The sequence below is a fragment of the Capra hircus genome, chromosome 10 (genome assembly GCF_001704415.2).
Source record: "Capra hircus breed San Clemente chromosome 10, ASM170441v1, whole genome shotgun sequence".
Classification (NCBI taxonomy): Eukaryota; Metazoa; Chordata; class Mammalia; order Artiodactyla; family Bovidae; genus Capra; species Capra hircus.
In genome coordinates this window covers 26,278,031-26,291,796 of record NC_030817.1, presented here as the reverse complement: position 1 = coordinate 26,291,796, position 13,766 = coordinate 26,278,031, and the positions used below count along the sequence as shown (strand labels likewise).

The following is a 13,766-nucleotide window of genomic DNA, read 5'->3' as shown; positions in this document are numbered from 1 at the left end:
TCCGGGAGTTGGTAATGGACAGCGAGGCGTGGTGTGCTGCAGTTCATGGGGTCACAACGAGTCGGACACAACTGAGTGACTGAACTGAACTGGTGCTGGAGAAGACTCTTGAGAGTCCTTTGGACAGCAAGGAGTTCAATCCAGTCAATCCTAAAGGAAATCAACCCTGAATATTCATTGGAAGGACTGATGCTGAAGCTGAAGCTCCAATACTTTGGCCACCTGATGGGAAGAACTGACTCATTGGAAAAGACCCTGATGCTTGAAAAGATCGAGGGCAGGAAGAGAACGGGACAACAGCGGATAAGATGGTTGGATGGCATCATCGACTCAATGGGTAAGAGTTTAAACAAACTTCGGGAGATACTGAAGGACAGGGAAGCCGTGTGCTGCAGTCCATGGGGTCTCAAAGAGTTGAACATGACTGAGCAACTGTACAACAGACAACCCCAAACACCATCTCATGTAATAGTTTCTTAACCCACCTCAGAAAATTTTTCACTGTAACATTAGGCTGGGTAAAGCTTGACTATTCCACGTTTGCACTTCATTTATTGATAGGTAGCGATGTGATGCAAATAGAAAAACTGCTGGCCCAAAGGCCAGAAGTCTTTCTAACTTACTTCCTTAATTAAAAAGTCACAGATTCCTGGGGTCTGTTTCTGTCCGGAGTCAGAAACTTTCCAGGCAATTTTTACGAACGCTCAGGTCTGAAAAGTCTCAGCTATAGGAGGCCAGAAGTCAGAGAAGGAATAGCATGTTTGTGTATAAATCACCGCTAGATCATCAAAGGCTGATGTCTTAGTGCCAACTCCCAGGTCTCAGGTGTTGTAAATGCTGGTTTACAGCTCTTTTATCTACTGATAACAAAAGTGATCTCCAGAAATGGTTCACATGTGCTCCCAGGTTCTTGAAAAACCACAGATGATTGGCAAATGTTTCTGTTGTAGACACAAAGTCAAATAAACAGCTCATTTCCTTCAGGAGCTCTCCACAGCAGCAGCCATGACCCTGAATGTAGTAAGGAGAGGAGCTGTCTTCCTCCCTCTCCTTCATCCCCCACACTTTCTTCCCCTTTCCGATGTAAGATTTTTCTGACACTTAGGGAATCCAGGGGCTTCCCTTGTGGCTCAACTGGTAAAGAATCTGCCTGCAATGTGGGCAACCTGGGCTTGATCCCTGGGTTGAGAAGATCCCCTGGAGAAGGGAAAGGCTGCCCACTCCAGTATTCTGGCCTGGAGAATTCCATGGACTGTATAGTCCATGGGGTTGCAAAGAGTCTGACATGACTGAGCTTCACTAAGGAGTCCAGGCTGAAGGAAAGAAGTTACTGACAAAGAGCTTCAGGAAGCAGCCCCCGTGCACCCACTGCCCCTTGCCCAGGTCACTACCCTTTCTCCTCTAATGGAGAGTTAGTTACAGACCTTCCATTCTACTCATTTCAGGAAGCCTGGGGGCTGCGTGGCTTTGAATCACTGTCTTGTCTGGCATAGTGAACTTCATTCAGTGTGCTCTGAGGACATGAAGAGTTGGGTCCCTGACTGCTGAAGATTCTGATAGGATTCTGAATATAGGTAACTCTGGAACATGTGATAATGGCCTACTTTAAAACAAACAAACAAACAAACAGATTCATTGAGATGTATTTCACATATCACACAACTTGCCCATTTACAATATACAATTCAATGATTTTTAGTATATTAAATATTTTTAGTTTTTTATCACTACTAAAAGAAACTCCGATCCTGTTAGCAGTCACATCACCCTTCCTCCATCCAATCTCCCTTTACCCCGACTCCAGCTCTAGGCAACCATTAACCTACTTTGTGCATATCTGTCTATTCTGGACAGTTCATGTAAATGGTATTACATATATGTGTGTCCTAGTGACCAGCTACTTTCACTCGGCATAATCTTTTCAAGTTCATCCATGTTGTAGCATAAATCAGTACTTCATTCCTGTTTTTGACTGGATAATAGTCCATTATATGGATATACATTCTGTTTATCCATTCATCAGTTGATGGACATTTGGACTGTTTCTACCTTTTGGTTATTATGAATAATGCTGCTATGAACATTTGTGTACAAGGGTTTGTGTGGATAGATGCTTTCATTCCTCTTCGGTATATACCTAGGAGTAGAATTGTTGGGTCACATGGTAACTCCATGTTTAACCTTTTGAGGAACTGCTAGACTGTTTTCCAAAGTGGCTACACCATTTTACATTCATTAACAGTGAGAGTTCTAATTTCTTCACTTCTTCCTTAACACTTATTATTATGTGTCTTTTTTCCCCACCCCTATTATGTGCTTTTGATTTTAGCTTTTCTAAATGGTATGAAGTGAGGACTTTCCTGGTGGTCCAGTGGTTAAGACTCCATGCTCCCAATTCAGGGGGCCTGGGTTTGATCCCAATGCAGGGGTCAGGGGACAAGATCCTGCCTGCTTGCTGCAACGAAGCTTCCTGTGCGCTGCAACTAAGACCCAGCACTGGCAAAAACCAAAAAAGTATGAAGTGATATTTCTATTTTTTTAAAATTTGCATTTCCATGATGGCTAATGACTCTGAGTATATTTTCATGTGCTTATTTTCCATTTGCACATCTTTGGAGAAATGTCTTATTTAGATCCTTAGAAGACTCTTGAGAGTCCCTTGAACTGCAAGGAGATCCAACCAGTCCATTTTAAAGGAGATCAGTCCTGGGTGATCATTGGAAGGACTGATGCTAAAGCTGAAATTCCAATACTTTGGCCACCTCATGCGAAGAGTTGACTCATTGGAAAAGACTCTGATGCTGGGAGGGATTGGGGTCAGGAGAAGGGGACGACAGAGGATGAGATGGCTGGATGGCATCACTGACTCGATGGACGTGAGTCTGGGTGAACTCCGGGGGTTGGTGATGTACAGGGAGGCCTGGCGTACTGCGATTCATGGGGTTGCAAAGAGTTGGACACAACTGAGCGAGTGGACTGAACTGAACTGAGCCCATTTTACAATTTGGGTTATTTGCCTTTTTATTATAAAGTTTAAGGAGTTCTTTACATATTCTAGATACAGTCTTTCATCAGGTATATGATTGCAAAATCCTTCTCCCATTCTTGGCATTTTTTTACTTTCTTGATGTCCTTTGAGGCACAGAAGTTTTATATTTTGATGAGGTCTATTGTATCTGTTGTTGTTATGGCTTGTGATTCAGATTTTGAGAAATACGGCTAAAATACAGCTTGAAACTCGAAGCGTTGAGGCCTCAGAGTTTGGTGGTGCTTTGTAGGTTGCAGGGATTCCGTGCGACAGAGATTTTCTCCCAGTTTGGGATTTCACTCCCCACCCAGCCAACCAGCCCTAGCTCCTTCTCCTGGCTGGAGGCACAGAGTCCCAGGGAACCTTCACTGTGTTTACATCCCCTCCCTCTCCAGAGGTCTACCACAATAGAGCAGCTGAGATGACAGTTTGGAAATGTCCTTTATTGTGAAAACTCAATGGCCTTTGTCTCAGGGATTTGAAATGTAGATGCAAATGTTGGCAGCCAAGAGTCAGGAAGGAGGAGGGGAAGGGCTGGGAGAAGAAACCCTGCCATTGATTTCCATAGTGAGTCATTCCAACTCTGTGTTGTCTTGGTTTTCTCACCCATAAAATGGGGAAAAATAAGTCCAACTCCCCATTTCAGTGGGGGTACTTTGAAGATGAGTTAGAATACTTTGAGATCTTGGATTAAAGGCATTACTGAGACACAAGGTGTTATTATCATAATAAATGACTTAATAGCAGAAAGGGTGAGGTCGCTAAAGCAAAAGGCTGAAGGAGAGGCTCTGTGCTTCAGAGTGGCTTCAGTCTAGAGCTGCTGGGCCAGACACAGAGTTTTATTCTTTATTATTATTATTGTTCAGTCGCTAAGTCATGTCCAACTCTCTGCAATTCCATGAACTACAGCATGCCAGGCTTCCCTGTCCTTCACTATCTCCCGGAGTTTGCTCAGATTCATGCCCACTGAGTCAGTGATGCCATCCAAACATCTCATCCCATTGCCCCCTTCCCATCCTGCCTTCAATCTTTCCTAGCATCAGGGTCTTCTCCAATGAGTCAGCTCTTTGCATCAGGTGGCCAAACTCTATCTTCAGCTTCAGCATCAGTCCTTCCAATGAATATTCAGAACTGATTTCCTTTAGGACTAACTGGTTTGTGATTGTCTTCTTTCATCTGAGTTCAGCACTGCTCTGTGATGGTAAAGAGTCTTCCTGCAATGCAGGAGACCTAGGTTCAATCTCTGGGTTGGGAAGATCCCCTGGAGAAGGGAATGGTAACCCACTCCAGTATTCTTGCCTGGAGGATCCCATGGACAGAGAACCTGGCAGGCTATAGTCCATGGGGTCACAGAGTCGGACACAACTGAGAAACAAATGCTACTGGATATGTCCTATGTGACTTCTGCCACAAGGCAAGATTCCATTCTTTTTAGGAAATAAGCTTTACATTAAAACAAGTAGAAGCAACGCAAGACATTATAATCAAGGCTGGAATTGAATAGCAAGTGTCAAAAATAAAGCAGAAATGCTGAAGAGCCATGTTCTCTTATTATGAACGCAAGGTCTCCCACACACTAGCTGTGTGACTTTGCCTTACGTTCTTCTTCTCTGACTACAATTGTTCGTATAAGGGACTTGGAATAATGGCTGACGCATAGTAAGCCCTCAAATATTGTACCTATCTTGTCAGGCTTGGGTTTTGCTGGTTATATAATATTAACCAAGTGGCTAGATCCCTGGGATCTCCTGTTATCCCATCTGTAAAATGGGGATAAGCATACTTACTAGCAAAATGGAAAAAGACCCTGTGGGACCCTCCCAGGCACAAATCCTTTCCGTATTCCCTATTTCTCCTTTGTAGAAAACAGACTTCCTTTAGCCTCCTAGAGTTCTAAAGGGCAGATTCAAACAGCTACAGGGAAGGGAGGTTATGCAGAAACAAAGGAGGAAAAGTTAAGAAACAAAGATGCAGAAATGGGGCAGGGTCCGGGTTCCAAGACATTTATTGTTTAGTTACTAAATTGTGTTCGACTCTTCTGCAACCCCATGGACTGTAGCCTGCCAGGCTCCTCTGTCCATGGGATTTCCCAGGCAAGAATACTGGAGTGGGTTGCCATTTCCTTCTCCAGGAGATCTTCCTTACAAATATCAGTGATCAAACCCACATCTCCTAAAGTGCAGGTGGGTTCTTTACCACTGAGCCACTAGGCAAGTTGGTCCAAATCAAGGAACACACACAACATCTTTGAGTTCTTCTGCAGAAAATAAGGCCCTGCGCCCCACCCCCTCCCGCCCCCCCAAATCAAGGTGGAGCATCAGGCAAGATTCCTGGGATAGGGCCCTGTTACCTTCAGTTCAGTTGCTCAGTCATGTCAGACTCTTTGCGACCCCATGAACTGCAGCACGCCAGGCCTCCCTGTCCATCACCAACTCCCGGAGTTCACTCAGACTCACGTCCATCGAGTCAGTGATGTCATCCAGCCATCTCATCCTCTGTCGTCCCCTTCTCCTCCTGCCCCCAATCCCTCCCAGCATCAGAATCTTTTCCAATGAGTCAACTCTTTGCATGAGGTGGCCAAAATATTGGAGTTTCAGCTTCAGCATCAGTCCTTCCAATGAACACCCAGGACTGATCTCCTTTAGAATGGACTGGTTGGATCTCCTTGCAGTCCAAGGGACTCTCAAGAGTCTTCTCCAACACACAGTTCAAAAGCATCAATTCTTCGGCATTCAGCTTTCTTCACAGTCCAATTCTCACATTCATACATGACCACTGGAAAAGCCATAGCCTTGACTAGACGGACCTTTGTTGGCAAAGTAACGTCTCTGCTTTTGAATATGCTGTCTAGGCTGGTCATAACTTTCCTTCCAAGGAGTAAGCGTCTTTTAATTTCATGGCTGCAATCACCATCTGCAATGATTTTGGAGCCCAGAAAAATAAAGTCTGACACTATTTCCTCATCTATTTCCCACGAAGTGATGGGACCAGATGCCATGATCTTCGTTTTCTGAATGTTGAGCTTTAAGCCAATTTTTTCACTCTCCTCTTTCACTTTCATCAAGAGGCTTTTTAGTTCCTCTTCACCCTCTGCCATAACGGTGGTGTCATCTGCATATCTGAGGTGATTGATATTTCTCCCGGCAATCTTGATTTCAGCTGGTGCTTCTTCAGTCCAGCATTTCTCATGATGTACTCTGCATAGAAGTTAAATGAGCAGGGTGACAATATACAGCCTTGACATACTCCTTTTCCTATTTGGCACCAGTCTGTTGTTCCATGTCCAGTTCTAACTGTTGCTTCCTGACCTGCATACAGGTTTCTCAAGAGGCAGGTCAGGTGGTCTGGTATTCCCATCTCTTTCAGAATTTTCCAGTTTATTGTGATCCACACAGTCAATGGCTTTGGGATAGTCAATAAAGCAGAAATAGATATTTTTCAGGAACTCTCTTGCTTTTTCGATGATCCAGCGGATGTTGGCAATTTGATCTCTGATTTCTCTACCTTTTCTAAAACCAGCTTGAACATCTGGAAGTTCACGGTTCACATATTGCTGAAGCCTGGCTTGGAGAATTTTGAGCATTACTTTACTAGCATGTGAGATGAGTGCAATTGTGTGGTAGTTTGAGCATTCTTTGGCATCGCCTTTCTTTGGGATTGGAATGAAAACTGACCTTTTCCAGTCCTGTGGTCACTGCTGAGTTTTCCAAATTTGCTGGCATATTGAGTGCAGCACTGTCACAGCATCATCTTTCAGGATTTGAAACAGCACAACTGGAATTCCATCACCTCCACTAGCTTTGTTCGTAGTGATGCTTTCTAAGGCCCACTTGACTTCACATTCCAGGATATCTGGCTCTAGGTGAGTGATCACACCATCGTGATTATCCGGGTCGTGAAGATCTTTTTTGTACAGTTCTTCTGCGTATTCTTGCCACCTCTTCTTAATATCTTCTGCTTCTGTTAGGTCCATACCGTTTCTGTCCTTTATCGAGCCCATCTTTGCATGAAATGTTCCCTTGGTATGTCTAATTTTCTTGAAGAGATCTCTACTCTTTCCCATTCTGTTGTTTCCCTCTATTTCTTTGCATTGATTGCTGAGGAAGGCTTTCTTATCTCTCCTTGCTATTCTTTGGAACTCTGCATTCAGATGCTTATATTTTTTCTTTTCTCCTTTGCTTTTCGCTACACTTCTTTTCATAGCTATTTGTAAGGCCTCCACAGACAGCCATTTTGCTTTTTTGCATTTCTTTTTCATGGGGATGGTCTTGATCCCTGTCTCCTGTACAATGTCACGAACCTCCATCCACAGTTCATCAGGCATTCTGTCAGATCTAGTCCCTTAAATCTATTTCTCACTTCCACTTTATAATCATAAGGGACAGAATGTGGTCCACTGGAGAAGGGAATGGCAAACCATTTCAGTATTCTTGCCTTGAGAACCCCATGAACAGTATGAAAAGGCAAAAAGATAGGACACTGAAAGAGGAACTCCCCAGGTTGGTAGGTGCCCAATATGCTACTGGAGATCAGTGGAGAAATAACTCCAGAAAGAATGAAGGGATGGAGCCAAAGCAAAAACAATACCCAGTTGTGGATGTGACTGGTGATAGAAGCAAGGTCTGATGCTGTAAAGAGCAATATTGCATAGGAACCTGGAATGTTAGGTCCATAAATCAAGGCAAATTGGAAGTGGTCAAACAGGAGATGGCAAGAGTAAACGTCAACTAGGAATCAGTTTCTAGGAATCAGTGAACTAAAATGGACTGGAACTGGTGAATTTAACTCAGATGACCATTATATATCTACTACTGTGGGCAGAAATCCCTTAGAAGAAATTGAGTAGCCATCATGGTCAACAAAAGAGTCCGAAATGCAGTACTTGGATGCAATCTCAAAAATGACCGAATGATCTCTGTTCATTTCCAAGGCAAACCATTCAATATCACAGTATTCCAAGTCTATGCTCCAACCAGTAACGCTGAAGAAGCTGAAGTTAAATGGTTCTATGAAGACCTACAAGACCTTTTAGAACTAATACACCCAAAAGATGTCCTTTTCATTATAGGGGACTGGAATGCAAAAGTAGGAAGTCAAGAAACACCTGGGGTAACAGGCAAATTTGGCCTTGGAATACGGAAAGAAGCAGGGCAAAGGCTAATAGAGTTTTGCCAAGAGAACACACTGGTCATAGCAAATACCCTCTTCCAACAACACAAGAGAAGACTCTACACATGGACATCACCAGATGGTCAACATCAAAATCAGATTGATTATATTCTTTGCAGCCAAAGATGGAGAAGCTCTATACAGTCAGCAAAAACAAGACCGGGAGCTGACCCTGGCTCAGATCATGAACTCCTTATTGCAAATTCAGACTTAAATTGAAGAAAGTAGGGAAAAGCACTAGACCAGTCAGGTATGACCTGTTACCTTACCACCAACCAATCAGGAGAATGTCTGCACACAGTGGAATGCAAGAAAGACTCTGACATGTTCCCCAAATGATTCTCCTTTTAAAAATTTTCCACGGGGAGTAGACTCCAGAGTTGGCTTTTGGCTAGGAGTAGGCTATCTCCCCAGGTGGCTGACCTCCCGAATAAAGCAAGGTTTCCTTCCCAATCAACACTTGTCGATGAACCTGATTTCCACACTAGCTCACAAGGCAGCTGTGAGGATGGAGGGAGACAGCGTTTGTAAACACTGCAGCATATCAGGAACCCTACAAATGGTAAACATTCACAAAATGAGTTACTATTACTATCAGTAACTGCCTGCTGCAGTCCATGGGGTGGCAAAGAGTCAGACTCAACGAACAACCACCACTACAACCTCGATTACCTGTCCTGGCTGGGGGTGAGGGGTACTGCTCACCAATGAGGTATCAGTAACTCAGTTAAGGGGGACCCTTTGCTACCCAGTGGACTCTAGCCCAACAGCCTCCTTTGTCCTTGGAATTCTCCAGGCAAGAATACTGGAGTGGGTTTTCCTTCCTCCCCCAGGGGAACTTCCCTACCCAGGGATGGAACCCTCTCGTCTTTTGCACCTCCTGCAATGGCAGGCGGATTCTTTGCCACTGCACCACCTGTGGCTTTAAGCCAGAAGCCTTCTTTGGAAGCTGGAATCTGAGATGGGCAGGACTGATAGGATTTGGGTGATCAGAGAAGAAAGCACGATCAAAGAAAAAGCAGAAGCCTGAGGCTGAACTACGCTCTGGAACGCAGGAGAGGACTGGGGCTTCTCTTTTCCCCGGAGCTCGGAGCCTGGAGACCGTACTTGGCTGAGCCGCGGTGGCTGTTTACCTCCGATCCTGCCCCCGCCCCCACCTTCCGCAATCTCTTTCACCTTCCCCTTCGGGGCGGGCAGGGCTCTGCTAGGCTGGAGCAGGCTCTCCCTCCCGCAGGAATGTGCGACCCTCCCTCTCAGAGGAATGTGCGCCCGGCTTCCCGCGCGGATTAGGCCCAGCGCCTACCCCTTCCCCCCGCCGTGGGTAGCCGGGAGCGCCGCTGTCTTCGCCGTACCCTCGGCCTAGATCCAGTTGCAAAGTCACCTGAAAGCCATTTCCTTCCGCGCCCGCCCCTCCCCTCCCTGTAAATCACCTGGGGCTTGCATTTCCCAGAGTAGCTTACTTTTCTTTTGGGGGGGGGGGGGGCTTGTTTTTTTAAACAGGAATATTCGTCCTTTACTAGACACACTTAATGTTTACACACCAATGTCAAATATACCCAGAGGTTGATGTCCGTGTCCCATCCATTCCTCCCATCCCTCCTCCCATCCCGGGCTTCTCTTCCTGTCTTGTGCTGGGACAGCATCTTTTTTTTTTTCTTTTTTAGCACCTTTATTGACGAATAATTTCCGGCTTATTTAAAGTTTATGCTCTTGCTCGAAAGTCAGCGGGTCCTTATTGAATGTCTCCGTCCCGCCCTCAGCCCCTCACTTCCAGGTGTGCACCTTCCCATGCCGAAATGATTACATACAGACATCAGAACAGGGGACAGTTTCTCTTCGTTGTACCAAAATGGGTCTTTTATTACACGGGGTTCTGCCTCTTGCTTTTCTCATCTAACAGTATCTTGGGGGACTCTCCAAGTTATCGGCTTCTTCATCTCTTTCTTGCTCGTTTCTCAGAGGTTTGGACTTACATCTGTAAAGGGTCACGGGAACCGAATTTCGGTGAGGAATTCAAGACGTGACTTTCTGACTCAGAAAAGCCGAGGTGCCCGGCTTTGGAAGGGTCAGGGCTCCCAAATTCGCTCCCCACTCTAGGACCTTTCCTGTTCGTAAAATCGGGGCCGTTTAGGCCGTCCGGTGCCCTCTTGGGAGGCGGTGACACCAGGGTGACCCCCTCGGCCCCCACCCCACGTGCGTCTAGGTGACTCCCGGGCGGGTAGCCTTCTTCCCGGCGCACATCGCCGGGGCCGCGCGCGAACCCCACCGGCGGCGTTAATCATTAGCAGCGCGCGAGCCCCGCCGCCGCCGTCGCAGCTTTTTACCCCGGGTTCCAGCTCGCAGTGCCGCGAGGTTTTCCCCGGCCCCCGCCAAGCCGCCAATCGCGGGATTCCAGCCGCCGGCCCGAGTCTCCACCCACTGGAAAAATTCCTGGTCCGCCCTCCCAGTCTCCCTGCCCCCTCCCGAGGCTGCTCCAGCTCGGCTCGGCCCCGACTTCCTGCTGGGCACTGGGAAGGCGCGCGCGGGCTGGGGTCCCCGGGGGCCGCGCTCGCAGCTGGCCGCGCCCCGGCAGCCAAGGGGTTGGCGGTGGGCGGGAGCGGCCGGCAGTCTCGGCCCCTTCCCGGAGCGACTTTCAAACTTGCGCCTGCGTTGCGGCGGCACCTGGGTGGCTTCGCGCGCCTTGCGTTCCGGACCCGGTGGAGCAGCCGGTGCTCGGTGAGTGTCCCTCGGTTCTCTCCGCGCCCTCCGCCAGCGCCGCCGGCCCAGCGGCAGTGCCCGGGGTGATTTTGAAACCCGCACCCTCCCAGGCACCCGGCCCAGCGCCCTGCGGGGTGAGGACTCGCGGGAGGCAGAAGGGGGCCCGGGGCCGCGTGGGCTGCTTCCAGGGCGACCGTCCTAGCCAAGGGCTGGAGCGCGGGAGGATCGTGCCAGGAGACATTGTCTGTGCTTTAGCCCCCACCCCGGAAACGAGAGGAGCGAATGGGCCGGGTGGCCCCAAAAGGCTCAATTTGAAACTCGGGAAGCCCGCGAGGCTGCGCCCACCCGCGCCCACTGCGCGCTAGGTTGCCGGAGGGCTGGTCCTTGCCTCGGATTGCGGCCCGGGAGGGGTGGACCCTTTTGGGGAAGGATCCACGCCTCTGACCCCGGGAGCCCGAAGGCGCCAGCAGCCTGTTCCGGGTTGGTGTCACACGGTACTCTCTCTGGGAATCTCAGCTCACGTCCTGGAGGGATTAGAATGGGTGCCAGAAGTGGGGTGTCGGGGAGCCGAAAGCACAGAAGCCACTGCCTGCCACTGTCTACCTCGACCTCGCCCACTCCCGAAATCGGTTTGGTTCCTTTTCTCCCTATTCTCAGCCGTTTGGTTTGGAAAGCTACGAGAAGGCGTGCCAATTTCGAGACGTTTCGGGTAGCTACTTCTACTCTTTGGAGCTACTTTTGAAAAACAAAAGGAAGAACGGAGTGGGAAGTGTAATAGTGAGAGGAGGGAGGGGTGTGGCCTGGGGTGGGCGGCTGGTGTTATTGTGGCCATTTTAAGAGTTCATCCTAGAAGTCACTTGCCTGTCTACCGTCGTGGGCCCCCCAGGAGGCGATCCGGACCGCATCACCCTCCAGGGAGCCCTAACTGGGGTTCCCAGAGTCTCCTCAGCCCCACCTCTGGGCAGCTCAGTCACACCAACCTTGCTCAAGAAATAATAAGCAGGCGAATTTTGCAAGTTTGGGACTCTTCATTGAAGATTTAGCTTAGAAAAGGTACTCTAATTCTTGACCGAGAGATTTACTTGGAAAATGAGAAATTCCTGGACTACACTACTTGCCTAAAGCTTCTTCTGGTTGGAGTCAGTCCTTAAGGCTCTAAGGCCACACACACACACACACACACACAAGAAATTAAAAAAAAAAATAATAAGCAGGGAGAGTAATGACAGCCCCCCGGGCTCTGCGCTGAGCACTGCTTGCCTCCCTTCAGGCAAGTGCCATTCCACCCTCTAGGGATGGAGTGCTGAGTGGCTTAACTGGGAGTGACTTCACCCTAACCATTTCCAGCAGAAAACCTAGGGAGTAAGAACCCAGAAAAGTTGTACCCCTTCTTTCTGTTATCCTCTTCCCTGTGGTCCTGGGAAGCCTCATCTTCCCACTGTTAATAGGCTTCTGTCTCTGCTGCCCCCACTCCCAGCCCCTTGGATGTCTAAACCTGGGATACCTTGCTCTGGGGCTGGGTCAGGGAGTAGGCTTGGGGTAAGCCAAGTCCTAGAAGCAGAGAGAGATGTGCTGAAGAGCTGCCTTGAGCTTTGTTTTTGTTTTGTTTTTACTGATTTTAATTGGAAGTGGGACAGGGAGAGAGTGGGAAGAGCCCTGGCTTGGAAGCCCAGCACTGGCTCTACTGTGTAGCATCAAAGACTGAGTCATTTGGGCTGGAAGGCACCCTGGATGTGCCATTTACACATGGAGGCAGCAGAGCCCAGAGATGTGAGGTGATTGGAGCCGAGCTCCTACTGGGCAGACAGGGACTCATGGTCTAACCTGTGCTTTTCCCAACATGACCTAAGTCACAAAGTGTTTTTCTGACTCAGTTTCCTCTTGAGTAGAGTTGGAGACTTGCCTGCATTTCCTCCTAGAGGGGCCTGGTAAGGATCAGAGGAAGCCAGGTATGTGGAAAGTGCTGCATAAACTCCTATACAAAATGAAGGCTCAGTGTGGCTAGGAGGAGCCCCCGAGAGTTTTACAGTTTATTGGAAACGTCCCATGTGTGCCACAAGGAGATGGTAGATACCAGGAGCCAACGGTGGACACTCCCCCGGCCTGTAATAGCTCAGCTCTAGGGTAAACATTTGCCCTACCAAATCGACAGCCATCCCAGGGTCACTGTGTTTACGCTGGAAGTGGCCAAAGGCCATGGCCTGGGGGCTGTCCAGGGCAGGAGGGGAAAAGGAACTGTATTCCAGATGTACGGCCTGCCCCTTCACCTCTGCTGTCTTCTTGGAACCTTATGAAGGCTCTGATTCCAAGCTTGGGGGTTGCCTCAAGCCCAGGCTGAGCACTGACTTTGAAGGGTTAATCGGGAAGCCATCTAGCTCTTCCTGGTTGTATTGAGAGGTTGAGGGGACTCTGGGCACTGGGAGGTGCTGCCTTTGCAGCTGCCCTGAGGGCTGTCTTCAGCTCATTTGTTCCCCCCTGCCTTCCCCAGGCTGCCCCTCTGGACCCAGCGGCTGCTCAGTCCTGGCCAGCTGCGTGTCCATAGGCCTTTGTTTCAGAGTTGCAAGCCAGCCCTCCCCAGCAGAAGCCCTCAGGCTGGGGCCCTGGCAGCTGGAAGTCACTTATGCCAGCAGGAAGGCCTTACTGGAGTCCACCGGGGACCTGGCAGACCTTCATTTCCTCTTGTAGGTTCCATCTGAAGCCCCCAGCTCACCCTGGCCAGATTTCTCTCACCAGATCCACCCTGAATGGATGGATCATCCTCTTTTTCTTCTACACTCACACCCCTTCGTTCTATTTTTTTTTTCCTTCGTTCTATTTTAAAGGGTTCTTTCATTCATTCGAGAGTTTTTTGGCATCTGCTATATACAATGCT

At 48.4% G+C, this 13,766-nt stretch overlaps 1 protein-coding gene across 3 annotated transcripts in view; it reads left to right on the top strand.

The window, feature by feature from the left end:
- PLEKHG3 (pleckstrin homology and RhoGEF domain containing G3) overlaps nt 10,648-13,766 on the top strand; it is a 45,162-nt gene continuing 42,043 nt past the window's right edge. For 2 of the 3 annotated variants that reach the window (XM_018054070.1, XM_018054069.1), the window contains exon 1: nt 10,649-10,912. The gene's annotated coding sequence lies outside the window, so the exon portion shown is untranslated. Of the gene's footprint in view, nt 10,913-13,766 lie in introns of all 3 variants that reach the window. The other variant, XM_018054067.1, reaches the window with a different exon arrangement.